Genomic DNA, 21,220 nt, shown 5'->3' on the forward strand with positions numbered 1-21,220 from the left:
TTGTCTACGTTTTGCTTCTAGCATTCCCGCTTAATTTTCAGTTTTCTTTTCTCCCTCTTTCACCGTCTCAATTTGAGAACTGTCATCTATACTAGTGCGTTCAATGCTGTCGGCACGTTAGGCCCGTTCAGTCACAGTCACCTAAGTCCTCAACTGAACCGAAGATCTTAACTGGACCGAGGTTCTTCACTGGACGAAAATCCTTTATTGAGCCGAAGTTCTCAACTGGATCGAAGTCCTTAGCTGGGCCGAAGTCCTTTACTGAACTGAAGTCCAAAACTGGACCGGAATCCTTAGCTGGTCCGCAGTCTTTCACTGGACCGAACAGCCGTGATATGTCGAAGTAACGTATATGCCATTCCCAGAACTCGCCAATAAAAGTGTCTTTATCTCTTTCCCCGCTTTCTACTTTTCTAGGACCCCTCATGAAATGTGATTTGTATACAGTATAACTTTTTATAAGGGGTCCCGGAGAAGTGGAAAGTCGTGAAAGGGAGAAATTATTGGCGGGAGCTGGGTATGGCGTATACGTCACTTCGGAATATCACGGCAGCGAAGTCCTCAACTGGACCGAAGTCTTTGTCTGGCAACTATGACCTGACTGGACCGAAGTTCTAGGATGGTAAAAATTATGTTTTATAAATAATTTTAACATCATTTCTGCGAATTTACATGCATATTTAACCACTGTCGTAGATTCTATCGTTTATTTATTTATTAGTATTCCATCTCACGACATAACTTGACGAACATAATTCCTAAAATTCACTCGGTCAAGGACAACCGTTCTCCAATTTTTCGGACACCCCACGTTCGCCAGATCTTGCTCCACTTGGTCTAACCACCTCGCTCGTTGCGCCCCCGCTCGTCTTGTTCCTACCGGATTCGCAGCGAACACCTGTTTTGCAGGGCAGTCGTCCGGCATTCTCGCAACATGTCCCGCCCAGCGTATCCGGCCAGCCTTCACCACCTTCTGGATACTGGGCTCGCCGTAGAGTCGCGCGAGCTCGTGGTTCATCCTTCGCCTCCACACTCCGTTCTCCTGTACGCCGCCAAAGATGATTCTTAACACTCGTCGCTCGAATACCCCGAGTGTACGCAGGTCCTCCTCGAGCAATATCCATGTCTCGTGCCCGTAGAGAACAACCGGTCTAATGAGCGTCATATACAGATTACACTTCGTGCGAGGGCTAAGTCTTCTCGACCGCAGTTGCTTGTGGAGTCCATAGTAGGCACGACTTCCGCTGATAATTCGCCTCCGGATCTCACGGCTGGTGTCATTGTCTGCGGTCATCAGTGAGCCGAGATAGACAAAGTCTTCGACTATCTCCAGCTCGTCGCCGTCGATCGTGACCTTGTTATTACTGGACAAGCGGGTTCGGTCGGTCTCGGATCCGCAGGCCAGCATGTACTTCGTCTTGGACGTATTAATCATCAACCCAATCCTTCCTGCTTCGCGTTTCAGATTGCGGTAGATCTTCTCCACCGCCGCAGATGATCTGCCGACTATATCAATGTCATCGGTAAAGCAGATAAGTTGACTGGATCTGTTGAAAATCGTGCCCCGCATTTCGCCCACCACATGCAGGATAGACCATCACCTTGTTGAAGCCCCCTGCACGATTCGAATGAACTCGACAATTCACCCGAAATCCGCACACAGCACTGCGTTCCATCCATCGTCGCCTTGATCAGTCAGTCTTCCCGGAAAAGCCGTTCTCGTCCATGATTTTCCATAGCTCGTTACGGTCGATCGTGTCGTATGCGGCTTTGAAGTCGATGAATAGATGGTACGTAGAAACTTGGTGTTCACGGCATTTTTGAAGGATTTGCCGCAATGTGAATATCTGGTCCGTCGTAAACGTCCCTCCATGAAGCCGACCTGATGACTTCCCACGAATCCGCCAACACTTTGTAGGCGACATTGAGGACAGTGATCGCTCGGTAGTTCTCACAGTCCAATTTGTCGCCCTTCTTGTAGATGGGGCATATTACCCCCTCCTTCCACTCCTCCGGTAGCTGTTCTATGTCCCAAATCCGGACTATCAACCGGTGTAGGCAATCGGACAACTTGTCCGGGCCCTATTTGATGAGTTCAGCTGCGATGTCATCCTTCCCAGCCGACTTGTTTCTATTCAGCTGGCGAATGGTTTCCTAATCTTCACTCATCGTTGGGAGTGGCTCCTCTACGTCGTTGGCTACGCCGGCGATGTACCTTGCCCCACCGTCTTGATTTCCTGCATGTGTGCCGTTCAGGTGTTCATCGAAGTGCTGCTTCCACCTTTGAATCACCTCACGATTGTCCGTCAGTATACCCCCGTCCTTATCCCGGCACATTTCGGCTTGCGGCACGAAGTCTTTGCGGGATGCGTTGAGTTTCTGATAGAATTTTCGTGTTTCTGGGGAACGATGAAGCTGCTCCAGCTCCTCGAGCTCTTCCTCCTCCTTCACATTCTGGGGGGTTGACCCAACTATATTTTCATAATTTTTATACACATTCAGAACTTAAAATACGCTTTTCCTTATGCTAAATAAAGAGTTGTGAAAAATATTTGTCCATCCTTTATTAGGAATTTTGCCAAAACGATCGCGCGCCAGGTTTTAAAAATTATTCGATTATACACAACTTTTTTTTAATTTCATCATCTGAAATTGCTTTAAAATAACGAAATGAATTATGAAATTTCAGTTTTGGGTCAACTTATAAACTTTGTTTGTTATTTGGTAAAATTGGATCACCATTTTTTTAAATCCAAAAAATATTATTTTCCGTCATTAACCGTCAGAACTTGGAGAAAATAAAAACATTTTAAAAATTAAAAAAAAATGCCTAATGATACGTAAGAAATTTAGAGAAACAAACTATAATCTTCTATTATTTGGAGCATAGAAAAAAAGTGGTCCATGATTCCTCACTCTACCTTACTTATGTTTAACGTACAGCTTCTAACTGCAGCTTTCTTGGACACTAAGTGCATTTTTTTAAATCCTTCTTCCGAAGCATGTTTTTTCGGATTTTTTTTCTTAAGCATTGAATAAAGGAAAATGCAATTGCTTTAGGTGAATTCGGTTTAAAATAAAACATATTTGACTTGAGGATTTTTTTTATTATCTGACGGGCGCAAGCCGGGGATTCTCAGATCCTCCCCAAAATTGAAAATTAGGTTCATTTTTACGACTTTAAAATACATGTATTTTTCAGATTTCTAACGTTTTTATTTTTCGAGTTAGAATTCGTTAGATTTTTTTTTTTGTAAATAAAATAAAACCATATTCCACCATATTCCACCATAGCTACAAAATCTCATTATTTTTCAACGGAAATAATAAAATAGCACATCAAAATGCATTTATCGTCATTGTTTCTTTCATAACTCTTATAAGAGCCATTGGCCCACTTTGACTTCAGATTAAAGTTTGCACCATAAACTGGGCTATTCAATGGTATCATTTACAGAATATTCGGTGACGCAGATGGTACTTTTAGACATGATTTAAAGCTTATTTTATTATTTCCGTTGAAAAATAACAGAGTAATGTAGCTTTGAAATATGGTTTTATCTTAGTTCCAAAAAAAAAATCGAACGGAATCTAACTCAAAAAATGAAAATGTTAGAAATCTAAAAAAATACATGTGGGTCATTTCATGTCAAGTGTGCACAATAGACTGCCCCAAATTTGCATGGGAAATTTAAAATGTGTAAAATTTTATGCGCTGCAGGCTAAAATTGATCCTAGGCCTTGTGCAAGATTTCATGCCAAATTTGGGCCAGATCGGATCACGGGAAGGGGCGCTCAACGAGCCTGAAGTTTGCATGGGATTTTGAGACATTTTGTTCGGCAGAAACATGAAAAACCAAGAAAACGGGTTTTCTTGAAGCCTAAGTTATGACAAATATTTCATTCGAAGACTGCAATTTCATTCGAATTATGATAAAAAAGTTATTAGGCGTCGAAAATGGGCTAACTTTTTTTAGGGTGGTATTCATCTTTGATATTGAGTCGGGGCGTTCGAACATTTCGTCGCAGCATAAACCGTGATGAATACCACCCTTAAAAAGGTTTGCCCATTTTCGACGGCTTATAACTTTTTTATTTCAACTCGAATCGATTTGCAATCTTAAGATAAAATATTTGTCATAATTCGCGCTTTCAAAAGAAACCGGCCGAAGGAAACCAAAGTAATCCATGAAAAACAGGATTTTCATTTTTCTCCCGAACGAAATTTCTCAAAATCCCATGCAAACTTCAGGCTCGTTAAGCGACCCCTTCCCGTTATCCGATCTGGCCCAAATTTGGCATGAGATCTTAATTTTAGCTTGAAGCACATAACTTTTTCAAAAGTCGGGTCATTTGAAGCACTCTAGCGCACAGCGAAAAAAAAAAAATTATAGAAAATTCGCCAAACTTGGCTGAAAGACTTTCTGAGGCCTACACAAAAAAAAACCTCAATTTTGAGAATGATCCACCCATCCCTCGTTCCAGGACCCTCCCTTCTGTTTTTAAAGATTTTGAAAAATTCATCAATTTTAAAATACAATATCTCCGGACTTAAAAATCATCAAAGTTACAAAGAATGCGTTGTAAAGATTTCATTTAAAACTATTGATTGACGATATTCATTTTTTTTAAATAGTGACGTTTAAAACGTCAAAACACACTCCTTAAAATAAATCGTTGTTTATCTCAAGGAAAGCATTTTTTTCTTGAATTTTATGATTTCATCGTTTTTTTGAGAAAGTTTTACGTAAGATCCAACTAAAATCTCAATATAATATTTCCAGTTTTCGATATATAAAAGATTTAAATTTTAATGTCCATCAAATATTTTCTTATAGTAGCCTATTAATTTTTTGATACTCCCATTCACAATTTTCTGGACCAATTCAATTTAAAATCAGCTTATTGAAGTTAACAAAGCAACAAGCAACAAATTTTTGTAAAGATAAGATACTTTACAAATAAAACATAACAATTGTGTTTCAATTCGTTTTGCTATTGACTAACAATTTCATACATAATTTAATAAATAACAAAAAAAAATCCCTAGTTACGTTACGAGGTTTTAAAAACAATAAATTTTGTAAAAATCGGTTGTGCACCAAGATAGATATATTGGTTTTAGTCAGGCAGGAGTGTCAAATTGACACTCCAGGGACTGCAATGTGTAAAAATTCCAGGGAAGAATGATTGTTAAGAATACTTTTCACCTACATTAAATAATCAATAACTGCTTCATTCAAAAGATAAGTAATATTTGTAAAGTTTTTAAGGATCACATGAAATCAGGTTCAATTTTATTTCAGTAAAAATCGAATATCCAATGCAAAGTGCCGGTTAACAAATTGATGATCGATCATAAACACAGTCACACTCATGGCGAACCTCAAACGAGTGCCGATCGGTTCCGAATGTAACCAAACAACAATACCGGGCAAGGTCATCCTTATCGGCAGGCTTTGTTGGGCCAACCAAATAGGCTCTGTGGATGAACACGAACAGGTTCCTCACAAGTATTCCTGGAGAAAGGGAAGTGCGTGTGTTCGTAGCTTTTTGAGCTACATTTTTCCTTTCCTTGGCCGTAATGTGCCAACAACAGCTTGGACTTGGACCCAGTTTCCGGATGACCTTCAAGATTCGGCGGTTGTCAGTTGCGGCTGTAGTTAGTCGTTGACCGATCGCCGTGAGAGGTGTTTCGTAACCGAGTGACCAAGTTTGCAGAGCGAGAGAGAGAGTTGGGGCGTTGCGTTACCCGGGCCTGGGCTCCGCTGGTGATCTTCGGCAAGGTTGTGCTCCGGTTGACGAGCAGGTTTTCTAGAAGCACGCGCGGGGGAGGCTGCGATCTTTTGCGGACGCGACGACAACGCCGATGCGGATGGTGAGGCAATCTCCTCATGTTTTGTTGCTGCACTTTTTTTTCCTTCCATCTAAGACTCGTTGTCGGCTCTCGGATTTGGCGACTACTTGTAAAAATTGGACCATCGCTTAACACACCCCGTTCCGAGTTGCCGATTTCCCCACCTCCAAAGATCGAGCTTCGATCAGCTTGGCTAGTCATAGATGAAGTTCTTCTGCTGACGAAGACTAAGACGAAATCGACGCCTTGTGACGACGACGTTTGGGCGCGAAAGGAAAAGAAGATATCGGTCGCGGAACAACAGCAAAAACGACAACAGAATCAAGAGACAGTAAACATTATACCAACTCGTCGTCGTCGATAGCTACTAAGTGGCTTACTGGCTTGCGACTTACCTTAAGCTGCCAACGCGGTCTGACCGATTCAACTCGACTCAAGCAACAACCGGCTACAGTAGAGAGGCTCTTGTCTTGGGTGGACACATTTTTCGATTTTGGAGGTTTTGGTAGACTTTTTTTGGAATTCGAATCAGTTCGAGTTTGAATTCGGTTGGCGCGAGACGCGCGGTTTTTCCGAGAAAATCGTTAACACGTGCAGTGGGATTGGTCTTCCAAGTCGCAGTCGGGACCTGTTCTTTTTGCGGATTAGAACTTTTGTACCTGAAGACAAGAGGGGAAGACAGGTTTCTTAGAACTGGTGATTCCGGGAGAAGAAAATCGCCAAAGTGAGTGCAAGCTACCTGATTCCCAAGGAATCTGGATCCACACGTGTTTTGAAAGGTACAAAAGCCAGTTTTTGGATTATGAAAGCTACCGACCTTAACCGAAAATAGCAAGGTTTTAGAAATGTGGAATACAAGGCAAACCTAAATGTGCTTGGAAAACAAAATCAGAGCCGGTTTTCGAAGAGATCTAACCATTAGTTGAAATATGACAAAGAATTCAAAGGAAAATGTGAATCGGTGAAAAGCATTAATTATGGGATATAATACAAAAGATTAAATGTGAAATTATAAAATTTTATTGTGATTTATTTTGAATAATTAAAATTATTATTCAAAGAAGTGTAGTGAGATGAAAATAAAAGTGTTTGGTAAAAAAATAATCAGTGCATTATTTTCAGTGTGGCTTAAGTATATGTAAAGGCAGAAAATTCTGGAAAAACTGCAATTTTTGTTAATCGGTTCAATCGAAAATATACTTAGATGTGGTTTGAACTTATCAAAACAATTTGTGAAAAAAATAATCATCAAAAAATTTATAAAATTTGTAATATTGGCACATAAACATATATATTCACAACAAGGCTGTAGGAAGCATCACCTCATAGGAAGGGGCGGGGGATGGGAGAGGGCTTGATGACTGATTTTTTCAATGATGCTTTGCTTAAACAATGTTATGTTATAATAAAATATTTTTGATATTTATGTTATTAAATTTTACAAATTTAAGTTCTTTCACATTATAAGTTTTGGAAACTCAGTTGTCACTTTTGAAAAAACATCTTGAATTTTTTTAAATGATAAGCTTAATTTGTAGAATCAATCCTTTGGTGACAAAATATTGAACTTACTTTCATAATGAAAGTTTCATTGATAGTTAAATTCTTTAAATTTGCTCAACACATTTCGGACCAAAGGGATATCTCTTTTTTTGCTTGCTAACAGTGTGCCACAACTTGAAGCATAATTCAAATCTACAAGTTTAATAATGAAACTTCATTCTACTTATTGAGCCCATCAAAAAAAACTTAATTAGAATTTGGTCAGCGGTTTCTAAGATATGGAATGTCAAACTTATCCTTGTTTTTCCTAGTTTTCTTCGCGGTCCCCAATGTGTTAAGGGTCTTATTTTTGGTTGAAAACAAATAAGCTAAATCTTCCCATTTCTTGAGTAAATTCAAAGCTTTCAATCATCCATCAAAATCAACCAAATACTCATAAATAAAAAAAATTATTAATTTTTTTAGATTCAAATCGTAATGTTGCATACTTGATCCAAATTTAAAATCTTCGCACGAACTTTGGCATTAGATAAAACTGCAATATTAATAATGTTAAAGAATACATGTAGGAATAAGTCAAATTCACTGCAGATTTTTTTAAAGTAAAGTGTCCACATTTAAAATCAATTTCATAATAGAAATCCTGTACTTAATTTTTTTTTTTTAAATAAGCCCGGAACAAATATCAAATTCTTTTTATGTCACCCTCCCCATTCGATTTTCCGAAAATCCCGAAGAAGGGAATATATGATGAAGTTCATGGTATTTCATTGAAAATATTGATAAGTTCTAGTATACAAATATATTGCACGCAAGTTTTTGTCCAACTTGTTCCAATTTATTGAAAAGTGATTATTTTCAAAAAACCACCACCCTTCCCCCTCGTGATGCGTCAACTCCAAGAGACAAAACTGGCTATAGAGTCCAAAATATGTAAACAAAAACTCCTAAAATTTTGATTTCGATATTATAGAACCAGAACCTCTGAAATGAATTTAATCTCATCAAAAATTTAAATATTCAGAGAGAGATTCCTATCAACATGCGAGAGAAATTTTGAAAAATTGTAGTAGAATCCTGAATCTGGGATAAGTTTTCGAGATTTACATCAGCTCTGCGTGAATATTGTTACTCTCATATAACCTCCTATAACCTATTTGGGATGTCGCCTAACCCCTAAAACTTTCCGGTTCCTACGGTCATAATTGACAAGTTTTTGTTAGCCGTACTCAATAATCCTCACGAAATAAAAAAAAACTGGAATGAAGGGTGGTGAAGAATTGATATTTGATAGAGAAACTAGATCGTAACCTTAAAAAATATCCAAAGGACAACAATGTGTTGTTGAGAGAACTCATTCAAGATTCAAGCTTATAGTTTGAATAAATTATTTTCAGTAGACATAAACAAAAATTTTATAGTCTTCAATATATTTTCGTTTTTAGTGGAAGCTTCAATTAAATGATATATAAGAAACGCGGAATCATAATTCAAAGGCTTATTTTCCTGAATGCTGGATTTTAAATATTTCCGCCGACCATGCTCTAGAGAATACCGTTCAAGTCGTTTAAGCCAGCGGCCACAAGATCAAACCTCAGTCACAGCACACAAAGAACTCTTTCTACGGGTTGGTAAATAAAGCATTTGTAAGATGTTAGTCTAAGTTTAACAAATTGACCGGTTTTATCTGGGTTTTCCCGGATTTTTTAAACCAAAGTTGTAAACAGTCTGTCCTGGCCCGGTTGCCCGGATTTCATTGAAAACGTCCGGATTTTTCCCGGATTTATTCACTATATTTGCTTAATCAAACAAAAAAAAATCAAATTATTTTGTAAAAATTTTTTATTTATGCGTACAAAGCGAAACTTTTTTTGAGTATTTTTTATAAAAATAATCATGAAAGATTTTTTGGAAGCCTAAAACACCGGTTTGAAAATCTGCTGAGAAGTTTTGATGAACAAAATTATTTCGAGGTTTTTCTCATGATTTATGTTTAGAAATTCCTGGGTTTTCACTAAATTTTCCCGGATATTTCCAGGATTTTAAGCTAACAATTTTGAAATCAAATGCCCAAATTTCGCCAGATTTAATGAAAAAATAGCTTGGATTTGTCCGGCCCGGATATGTGATGGAAAAATTCTGGAGACCTTATGTTAGCCATCGTACCCTTGAAAGATGTACGCATTGGTTTTAAGAAATTAAGGTCTCTTCTAAGAAACATGAAACTACACTGAGATCCTGTATGTGTGAGTCTGTTTTTTTAACATCATTGAAACTTACCTCTGAATTCCGATTTTCAATTGTTTTACTATTTTCAATTATTATAAAAATTAAGACATTTGTTTCAAAATCGGATTTTCAATGAATTTTTTAAACATTATTTCATATTGTTATTTTGAAATCCAAGCAACAAATATTTTCGAAATTCGAATTTTAGGAAAAAAAAGTCTGATTCTTTTTTTTTATCTTACGTGTAGTTTCCCATATTAAAGATGAGAAATGATGTTGATGATTTAGAGATTACCTTTTTATTAGGCAGCTCCAGTGCTTAAAATAAATTTTTAATGTCTGTTAAGTTTTTTAAATGTAAAATTGAAGATTAACCCCCTTATCAATTTGATTTGTTTTAAAACGCCAGAGGTAAAAAAACAAGAAACTGTTAAAATCGATAAACTCTTTTTCAGCCATTGGATCTAAATTTGCTACCAGAAATAAATTGCCATCCTACAAAATTCGTCTTGTAGTTGCACAGATCATCTCGAAATTTGAGTTTGAAGATATGACTATAGTTATTCTATATATTTATTGAAACATGAAGAAATGTCCGCCATAATTTACCTTAAATTGAGGTATACCGGGGTAAGTGAGGACCGTTTTTCGTATATCTCAACTTTTAAAATCATTAAACAAAATCAGCAGTGGATCAAATTACGTTCAATGTGATGCAGGACATCTCAAGTAACCAAAAGGTTGAAAGGACAGGTTCCTATCCAGCTCTACATTTTGGTTGCATAGTACTGTACTCAGCTGAAAATTTAAAATTTTATTGATACCTTCAAAGTCCACGATAGAGGCTGGACAGAAATCTATTCAGCTTCCCCTGCACCCTGAATAAAAAAAATGAAAAATTATCAAACTTTATATTACTTTGAAATTTGATATCCGTCTTTTTTATTTTAAAGTTGTTTTACATAACTGTAAATAAAATTTAAACTTACTTGAAAGCTTTGCACTCTTGAAGGTTTGAACCTGGATCATCGATGTGAAAACTGAACACGCTATCGCTGTATCTTGTCCAATGCTTAGGTTGCTGTTTGTAAAATTTATGTAAAACATTTTTGTAAATATTTATGCATGTGGCCCTCAAGACTCATATTGAATTTACTTTTTTTTTTTTCAATTTTTGAAATGAATAGTTAATCACCGTAAATTTATTTTATGAAAAATTATTTTATCAGCTATATCGGTGAAATTTTGTATTCTTTGAGAAAGAATATTTAAGAATTGAAAGAATATAGACGGATAGAAGATTAGATATGGGGTAAAATATGTTGAAAATGAGCGAAAGGGTAATTTTAATTTGAAAAACTTTTCATCACATTTCATCGTTTTCAATTTTTGAATTTTACTTTTTGTACGAAAGACTGTTCATTACCATTGAATAGTTGTACATATTAGTACAAAATAAAAAAATGATGTGTCATTAATTTGAGCAAATATGCACTTCAAACGTTCGAAGCTACATTTGCCCCTCAATCATTCATTTTTTTAACTGTTTTCTTGCATATCGAGCACATATTGTGTACTTTTTAAAGCATTAGTTAAATATTATTTATAATTGCGTTATATAAAATTTAAAGTACCACTTTCAAAATTAAAATCTCTAGAAGCAAATTGGAATGGAACAGGAAAAGATTAATCAAACTAATTCTTGCACAATCCGATATTTTCACTAGTTAAGAATAGACCGTATTTTTTTTCAAAATCATGGTGTTAAAAATTGTGCTACAAACGTTTCATGAAGAAAACCGATACGAAATTTTTAATGTTCTTCCTTGATACCGGATTTTCCGTTAAAGAAATTTAAGGCTTTGGTTAACAATCAGGACAAAAATTGCGCGAAAAAAAAACAAAAAAATGTAAAACCGCTGTTAAAGGAATGCTTTACTCTGGAAAATATCGTAATAATCCATATTCCATCACTGCACATTTCAAATTATTTGATTAAGTATTATTTCCTTTAAAAAAAATTAAAGACGCCTGAATTGTTAACAAATTTAGTCGTCCGGTGCAACGATGGGGATGAGGACAACGATTAGCAAATTACCCTAGTATTGATCATTAGACTGCTGCAAAAAATGGTTGATTCCTGAACTAGCACAACGCGTTTCAATTTTGTATGGAAATTTGTATGGAAGAAGAAATTTTTGCATATTAAATTGTCCTGAAAATTCAAATAAGCTTATAACCAAGTTTGTCTTTTTTTTTGTTTTTGCATGTTCTTAATCTTTATTTTGTGTTAATATGAGAAGAGGGTAAGTTTTTCTTGGGAAAAGTCATAATCGTTTAAAACAGAAAATCTGGTGTTGCTGTTTCGAAATTCAAATTTTGCTAGATATAATTACAATATCAAAAATGCACAATAAATCCGATAAGTCATTAAAAAACAATAAATATTATGTAATTCCATGTTTTGTTGAAAACTTTGAAAAAAAAACAATACACTTGAAATGCATTCAAATGTTGCATAAAAGTTGCTACTGGTAATCGTTTTCGAAACTTTTCAAAGATAATTAAAAAATCATAATCAATTCAAAAAAGATGATAAAAAACTCAAAAAGCATAATTAAAGTTTTTCTTTAGTTTTACCTATTTGTTGAAGCCTACAAAATAATTAAATTTTTGATTTAAAAAATATCGAACATTCAATTTTGGTTAATTTTTTTCAAAATTCTTAAAAATTCTTTTATTAAGCAGAATTAGGAAGAGTAAAAAAATAGATAATTTGTCTTATTTTTTGCTAAAATCAATATAACTTGCGGTCTTAGAAAAAGTTGATAATTAAATGAAAAATTATCTTTTTACCAATTTGTTGACATGCAAAAAAATATTTGATAATAACCATCGAGTTCAGAATTTGGTTGGTAACACTTTCTAATGAAAACTCACTCTAAATACAACGTACCGTAAACTGGGGGAACTTTGATCACTTTTTTCAATCATTTTAGAATATTTTGGAAGGAGTTGCTTTTTTGTAATAACTAAAAGCTTTAAAACCCTTACTGAGGTGGGGAGTTTTAAACATGATCATGGATTGCAGTAAATTCAAACGACATTTGTGGTCATAATTAAATGTTTATTATAAAACCAGATTTCGAATTTCGGGGAAACTTTGATCACTACAGTTTTTACATATCTCAACATCTTCAAATTTATTGTTTTGATGCCATTAAGAACAGAAGGCTCAAAACATCGATACCAGTAATCTGTTGTTTGGGCTCAATTGAATTTTTCAACGTTTTCTTCAAAAACAAATATACTCGAAAGATGGACAATGTTGCTGCATACATTTAGGGGCAAAAATTATAAACATTTCTCAATATTTTTTTGGCCTAGCAAACAAAAAAAAATTTAACCTTCATGCAATTCCCTATGTCCTCGTACTGTTCCCACGTTCTTTTTTTCTTCAAACTTTTCCATTTGATAGGGTTTTTTAGCCATTTTTCCCATACAGGCTTTTTCACGGAAAATGACCGTTTATTTTTAATATCCAAAAATTATCATCAAATGACCATAAAAATAACACTTAAACTTAACCTAAACCAAGAAATATAGTTGAACTTTCACATTGAACAACCCCTTTGCTCCTAAATGCTTAAATTTGATCAGGAGAGATGTTTGTTTGTGAGCCTTCAAAAAACCAGATATTTAAAGATTTTAAAATTATATTTTAGGTAATATAAAAAATATCCTAATAAAATCCAAATTTAGTTTATTTGTAATTCAATTTATAGGCTTTCAAACGTAGTAAACAGTTCTCAGATATTTCAACTTTATACTTAGTTAATGATGATTATCTGCAAAAATTTTTGTTGATCAAAGTTACCCCGCTGATAAAAGTTCCCCCAGTTTACGGTACTTTTTATGTCAAGATTGGTGTTTCAAAACAGATGGTCTTTTAACTTACAAACTGATATTTACGATAAAAAATTAGTATAAATTTGAAAACGTCTTAACAGGAAATGTGTTAGGCCTTGAGTGATTTAGAACTAAATTTCTCTGGAGGCGAGCTAATTTTCTGACATGTTGATAAACATTTATTTTCAAACAATTTTTTGTGATCAAGTAAAACTTCCCTTTACGACGCAATTCCTTTTTATAACTGAAAAAGTTACTTTCAAAAACGGAACGATGATAACGGAATATCTAAGTGCTTATAAAGCCACTTCCTTTGAGAAGTTTCTTACGAACTTATAAAAGACTTCTTGATGTTTTAAAGAACCATCATCTGAATTGCTTCAAAAAAATTTAATGAATTTTAAAATTACAGTTTTGGGTCATCTCATAAACTATGCATGTTATTTGGTCATTTTTCAAAATTGATAAAATATTGCTTTTTTTTCAAAACAGTCAGAATTTGGGGAAAAAAAATTCAAATGATACCTTTAAACTATTAAAACCCATATAATATTTTATTTTATCTTTAAAAGTAAAGAAGTTATGGAACAAAGAAAAAAATCCCATGATTCGCAACTCTCTAAAAAAAATTTTCCTTATTTTTTTTTATTTCGACTGGCACTTTAATAGCAACATATCCTTCGTTAAAATAACTACTGTTTCTCACATTCTTTATTTGAAGATTGAACAAAACAAAATATTTTTTTATTTCAATATAAGGTAATCCGGGGAAAGTGGGGACAGTTTTTCGTATAGTTCAACTTTAAAAACTCATTCAAAAATCAGTAGTGGATCAATTTTTATAAAATTACGTTCAATGTGATGCAGAACATGTTGTTTACAAATGCTGAGGAGCAGAGTTTGAAAAAAGTTGTCAAGTAAATTGTTATGGACTGCTGGTGTCTTCACTTACCCCGCTTTATGGAGTAAGTGGGGATTTTAGTAAAGCATCTTTCAATGATTATTGTGTGTAAATTATGTTACAATACACGAGATCCTATTTAATCGAAAAAATGTACTTATTCCCGAGCAAACAAGACTTTTCCCAACTTTTCATGATCTGTATGGTAAATTGTATTGGATGAAGGAGAAAAAATAGAGAAAATATGTAAACTTCAAATATGTATAAAGCCGTCCCCACTTACTCCAGACAAAATTTAAGAATTATGAAAATAAACTTTTTTTTCTTTATTTTTAACCGTCGTTCCTATTCCTGACTGGTTGTTTCGAATGTATGGATTGTTTCTTTGTAGAGTTTTTTATCAAGAGCCAGCTAGTTTACGAGATATTAGCAATTGAAAAAGATGTGTACATCAACTCGACACCGTAGTTAAAAATAGGAAATTCCCAAAAAGTTGCTGAAAATATCTGTTATTGTCTGAATCGTATCTTTTTCACGATTATTGGAGAGATTACAAGAAAATTTAACATTCTGCATGAAAAGTTTGAAAAATAGTTCGCAGTATTGATTTAATAGCCATCGTCCCCACTTACCCCGGTGTACCTTATTTGTTTTTGTTATTTTAAAACAAAGAACTTAATAGAAAATCAACTAAACTAAGTTCGATTTGCGGAAATTTGACCATCTGGAGTGTCAAATCAGCTTTCAGAGCTTATTTCCCTTAAAAAAATTAAAAAAAAAAAACAAATTTTGTGACGTGAACTCACTCATTTGCGCTGTTGTACCTAAGCTGGATTCCACCCGTTTTCTATAAATTTTTTTGTTTTAGAATCGTCTCATCATTTTCAAAAATGGTTTCTTTCAAATCTCAAAGTTTTCTTTTTTTGTGATGTGAATTCACTCATTTGCGACTGTTTTCGTTTGCTTTTTAAAACAACTTGTAAACCAGTGTAAAAACGTTTTTAAAAAAACCCCAAACAAAGCAATCGATCGATATATTTAAATAAATTCATTTGTAAGAAATGAAAACTTTTTCAAAGAAAACATTGGATTTTCAAAAGTATACAGAACATGTTGAAGAATTTTTTTCTCATTTTTTCATTGGATTTTTGTGATTTGACAATTATTGACAATTTTGAGATTTTTTGACACGCGAACGGATAAAAATCACTTGCGGTTGCACTTGGAATGTGTCTGATGTGTTTCGATATAAATTTAATTTTTCAAGTGTTCTTCCTCTTGATTTTTTTGCCCAAGTTTGCCCGAATATTGTCCGGTTTTGTGGTTGAAACGGTTTAAATCAGCTGCTCGGATTTTGCAAGGATATTAATTCAAATAGTCCGAATTTTCCCATTCCGGATAAGTGCAGATGAAATTCGGGCAACCTTAGTTTAAAGCCAATTTTTTAACACTTTCATAGACGTTCATGCAAGGAAAATCCCTGACAAAAAAATTAAGGGAGATAAGGGCATAACGAGCACCCGGGGTATAGTAAGTGAATTTTTATGAGAATCAGTTTTGTAGTTCCTATAGTTCTAATTATTTAGCAGACAAGAAACCTCCTTATCATCTTAACAGAAATTAAAAAAAAAAACAACTAGGTTCTCAAGTGACGAAAATATTATAATTTTTGAGCATCGAAAAAAACTCCTATGATTGTTAAATCATCTCGATTTATAATGCACGCACCGCAACATGATGTACACGTTATTTCTCAATTTTCACCATCAATAAATTTTTAGATTTTTCACTATATTTTTTCAACATTAAAGGGCGTTTTTACTTTAACTTGTTGACTCGGGGCGTAGAGAGCGCCATTGATCGGGGCACAATGAGCATTTTCTGCCGTACAATCTAGCAGCGAATTCAAGTCGATGAAGTCAACTCAATTATAGAACCACAGCTTGTCTAGTTTACATCTGACGATTTGGCCTATTGGAGAGGTAAGCAAAAGACTCGAGTTCGATTCCTGGTCGAGGTTTTTTTTTCATCTACCATTCATGATCGATTATTTTGATTGTTGCATTATAAAACTAGCAGCAGGGCTGTAGGAAGAACCGGCTCATGGGGGGGGGGGGGGGCGGGGTTTTGGTGACTGATTTTACCTATGACTTTCTTGCCCAGAAACTCACGAATACAAAAAAAATTGAAACAAATTATGTTTGTAAGTATATGATTAAACATTTTTAAGTACTTTGACATTAAAAATTTCGTATTCATAAATCGTAACTTTTGAAAATTCGTTCTTAACCTAAAAGGTGAGCTAAATTCACTTTCATCGATAGTTAATATCTTTGAATTTGTTTAAGAGTCTGGTAGATCAAACTAAGTTTATTTGGGCATAAAATAAGCTTTTTATTAAGAGATTCTTTATGTCCTTAAAAAATACTTATTCTTACTCAAATCAAATAATATTCCAAACTATTTTGCAAATTCAAAGTAATTAACCTTTGATGAAAATAATTCAACTTTAAGGGGGGGGGTAGGGTCTAACACTTTCAAAAAATCGATTTTTTTATTTTTTTATTTTCTTATTGTAATACATTTCAAGAATGTTGTGTCAAATTTTCAAGTCATTTGGAGCAAAACTGTAGAAGTTATAGGCCTTTATCTCCTCCTATCTAATACTGCAAGAAAGCAAGAGCAGAAACTTCAAACACGTTTTTCTCGAAAGCACATTTTTAAAGTCGGTGGACATCGTCATTTGAAAACTACTTATCCGATTCTTTTCAAATTTGGAACATATTTTCTACATATAAAATACCAGACCCCAACGTTTTTCTTTTTTGATTTTTTTACTTTGGGGAGATTTTAGAGGTGAAAAATGGCGGATTTTTAAGTGAAAATTCGTAGTTTTTACTTCAAACAGCCACAAAAATTTCATAAAAATTATTTTTTAGTTAAATAAAAACGTTGGGGTCCTGAAAAACATCTATTAAAAATATTTTGCTCTGATTTTTTGACTTCAGATGATTCTGTGCTGAGATACAGTGTCCACCGCAAATCCTGTTTTCTAAAAGGCATCCTCGAAAGTGCTCCGTCACCGGCTCATTTTTCAATATTTTTCTACGAAAAAATTACTAAATGTTGTTTTAACAATGCTTTGTATAATGCAAAAAATTTGAATACATTTGTTTGAACGATATCTCTAGAAAAAAATCGTGAAAATGGTGTTTTTTTATACCCGTTAGACCCTACCCCCCCCTTAAAAAAAAAGTAAGAGAAAAAAATCATCAGATTTTCGGCTAAATTTTTTTTTTGAAACAAACTTGAACAAAATTAACGATTATAGTATGAAATTTAGCTTTAAAAAAAAACTGCAATATTAACACATTACCTACCAAATACAAGATATCTCGTTTTTCCGCTTGCCATCAAAAGCATAATTCTACTGTTATGTATCTAATTATAAAACCTCATTCTACAAAATTTAACACAACACTTCCTGTTACTATATCTATATTAAAATAGCTGATTTTTGAAACAAAAACTGCCGAATTTTTGTTTCCTTAATGTATTTATAATGTTAATCTATATATATAAAAATGAATTTCTGTCTGTCTGTCTGTCTGTCTGTCTGTCTGTCTGCCTGTCTGTCTGTCTGTTCCCTATAGACTCGGAAACTACTGAACCGATTTGCGTGAAACTTGGCAGGTGGGGGTATTGGAGGCCGGGGAAGGTTCCTATTATGGTTTGAGACCCCTCCCTCTCTCATGAAGGGGGGAGGGGCCTCCCAAACAAAAGACAATTTTTTGCATAACTCGAGAACCCATCGAGCAAATGGTAGCATATTTGGCATGGGGTGGTATTTGGGAACGAGGAATATTTCTATGAATATTTGGTACCCCTCCCTCCTTTCAGTGGCGTGATAGGAAGGGGGGAGGGGGGCTACCTTACAATTTTTCATATAACTCGAGAACTAATCAAGATATTGGATCCAAATTTGGCATGGGAAGGTATTTGGATACGAAAAATATTTCAATGATTATTTGAGACCCCTCCCTCTTTCCAGTTGAAAGGGGGAGGGGCCTCTTTCATATTTATTTATATAGTTCAAAAACTAATAAAGCAAATGGAACCAAATTTGGCATGAGAGGGTATTTGGATACGAAAAATATTTCTATGATTATTTGAGACCCCTCCCTCTTTCCAGTAGGGAGATATAAAGGGGGGAGGGGCCTCTTTTATAGTTTTCAACATAACTAAGAAAGTAATTAAGCAAATGGAACCAAACTTGGCATGGGCGGGTATTTGGGAACGCGTCATGTTCTAATGATTGTTTAAGACCCCTTCCTTCTTACAGCGGGGAGGAAGGAAAGAGGGAGGGGAGTTTCACACAATTTTGACTGCATAACTCAAGAACTACAACAGCAAATGGAACCAAATTTGGCATGGAACGATATTTGGGTACGAGAAATTCTTCTATGAATATTTGGTATATCTCACTCTTTCGAAGAGGTGGATGAAAAGGGGGAGGCGAGGTCTCCCTTACAATTTTCAGTATAACTGGAGAGCAAATTGAACCATATTTGACATGTGAGTGTGTTTGGATACGGAAAATGTTTCTATTATAAATTGAAGCCGTACCTTTTAAGCGGTAAGATATAAAGATTATATAAGACCCCGATCGGACGAAGGGTACGAAAAACACGTGCTTCGATCCATCCATGTATCATTGTATAGATCAATGCAAAGTCAGCCTATCGACTTTGCTTCTTCTAGACAATAATACGATGTGGGACAAATGGTCTTGTGCGGCAAGAAGGTTTTCTCAAATCACGCTCTTGGCTCACTTTCAACACCTTTCATGCTTCCTAATCTAATCTATCCGTCTATAATTTTCATTACTTTCATTTGAAATTCTTCCTATTAGAATGTATACTTCACCGAAATGCCATTAATCATTAAATTAGAATCATAAATTCAGAACATATCAAGCAAAAACAACCATACTTTATAAGTTAGATTATTTGCGAACGATTAATTTGGGACCCTTCTTTTTAGGGCAAAACTTAAGGAAACAGATGAAAATTATCAGATCTTTAAAACAAATTTATAATTCAAGATTCAGAATATAAGTTATGGTTTGTGTTGCAATTTGAAACTCCAGCTGAAGCTCTCATTTTATAGTGGTTGCTTATTAATTTTGTCATAATTTGATTTAAGATAATACCAAAAACAATAAAAATTTGAATGATTTCTGAAAATATCATTTGATTCTGAAAGGTGTAGCAAAGCACACCGGGTCAGCTAGTGAAAATATAAAAATTTGTGCAGATTTTTTGAGGTGAAGATTTTTCTTTCACAGCAAGTGTTCTTCATAAAGAATAAATTCCATAATAATAATCCTGTGGATGATTTTCGAAATAAAGCTAGGGTTTTTGGATGAAGCAAAGAACTCAAATTCTACCTATTATTTGTGATTTTCAATCGAATTGTGTTTGTACACCAAAATTCGGCATTCCATATCTCAGAAACCCCTAAAAATATCACAAATTCAGAGTTTTAAGCTACCGAAAATGTTGTATTCAATTTTGTAGAATAATGTTTGACACACAAATTTAGTCCATTCGATTTAGACATACTTCGAAATGTAGCACACTGTTGGCAAGCGAAAAAATCAGATATCTAGTGATTGATCTGTAATATGTTAAGGTCACGATCTTTTCAATTCCTCATCAATTTAAGTTGATTGTAAAATTTATTTACAAGTTCAACCTTTTCCTGAATTTTGAATCCGCATTCTAAATCTGAATTCTAAACCTGAATTAAAAATTTGCGCTATGAATCTGTATCCAAATTTCCTTACGATTTCTGAAATGTACAAAAAATACGATTCTCGAATCATATTCCATATCAGAATTTTATGAGCCAAGTTTTAAAGCCCTCATTCATGAATCTATTATTTAAATTCTGAAGTTCAGGTTTAATCTAAATTCACTATTAAAATTATGTATTTTTAATCTGTATTGCGAATCAGAATTAAAATATGAATTTACAAAGATCTCAATCTGAATTTTCAATGATGGATTGGCATTTCGAAGCTTTAAATTTTTGAATATTGTGTAAGAATTAAGTTTAAGAGCTTCGAATTTGAATATAATACAAAATTTCTCTTTTCTGGATTTCAAATCAGCTTTTCACTTCTAATTTCTTATGATTATACAAACTGAAAATCAGGAATCCTGAACTGGATACACAGGAGTGTAATTTTAGTTTTTGGGAATTATGGAATCAGAATCTCTTAAATGGGTTTAATTTAATTCAAAAATTAATATTCAGACCTGAATTTCGATGAACAAGTGAGAAAATTTTGAAAAAAAGTGTAGCAGAATTTTGGATTTGGGATGGATTTTTTAAGTTTTGGCGTTAGTTTTTAGTCTAGATTGTTACTCTTGATTACCCATTCTCTATTATCATAATTTGGTTCTGGATTTTTAATTTTGAGTGTAGACTAGAATACTTCGCTTGCTGTTTTTGGATCCTCATGGAGGGTGGGGGGGGGGTTTAACCCCCAAAACCCCCAAAACCAAAACCGATGGATTTATGACTCACTGTTTATTGAGTGCAAAATGCATCAACCATGAATGGTAAATGAAAAAAAATACCTCAACCAGAAATCGAGATCGAGTCTTCTGATTACCTCTTCGACACCGAACCAATAGGAGAAACATGTCAAGCTGTAGCTCTATAGTTCAGTTGACATTATTGAATTGAATTCACTGCTTGATGCCACCGCAGAAAATGCTCATAGTGCCCCGATTAATGGTGGTTATACTGCC

At 34.4% G+C, this 21,220-nt stretch overlaps 2 protein-coding genes across 10 annotated transcripts in view; one reads left to right on the forward strand and one right to left on the reverse strand.

Moving 5' to 3' along the window:
* Nucleotides 1–21,220, reverse strand: part of LOC129744250 (D-beta-hydroxybutyrate dehydrogenase, mitochondrial) — a 307,586-nt gene that overhangs the window by 225,642 nt on the left and 60,724 nt on the right. The window lies entirely within an intron of this gene.
* Nucleotides 1–21,220, forward strand: part of LOC129744251 (elongation of very long chain fatty acids protein 7) — a 161,529-nt gene that overhangs the window by 117,827 nt on the left and 22,482 nt on the right. Inside the window, exon 1 of one of the 3 annotated variants that reach the window (XM_055736684.1) lies at nt 6,240–6,636. The exons of the other annotated variants lie outside the window; for them this stretch is intronic. The gene's annotated coding sequence lies outside the window, so the exon portion shown is untranslated. Of the gene's footprint in view, nt 1–6,239; nt 6,637–21,220 lie in introns of those variants that run through there. 3 annotated transcript variants of the gene reach the window in all.

Source organism: Uranotaenia lowii, chromosome 2 (assembly GCF_029784155.1).
Source record: "Uranotaenia lowii strain MFRU-FL chromosome 2, ASM2978415v1, whole genome shotgun sequence".
NCBI lineage: Eukaryota > Metazoa > Arthropoda > Insecta > Diptera > Culicidae > Uranotaenia > Uranotaenia lowii.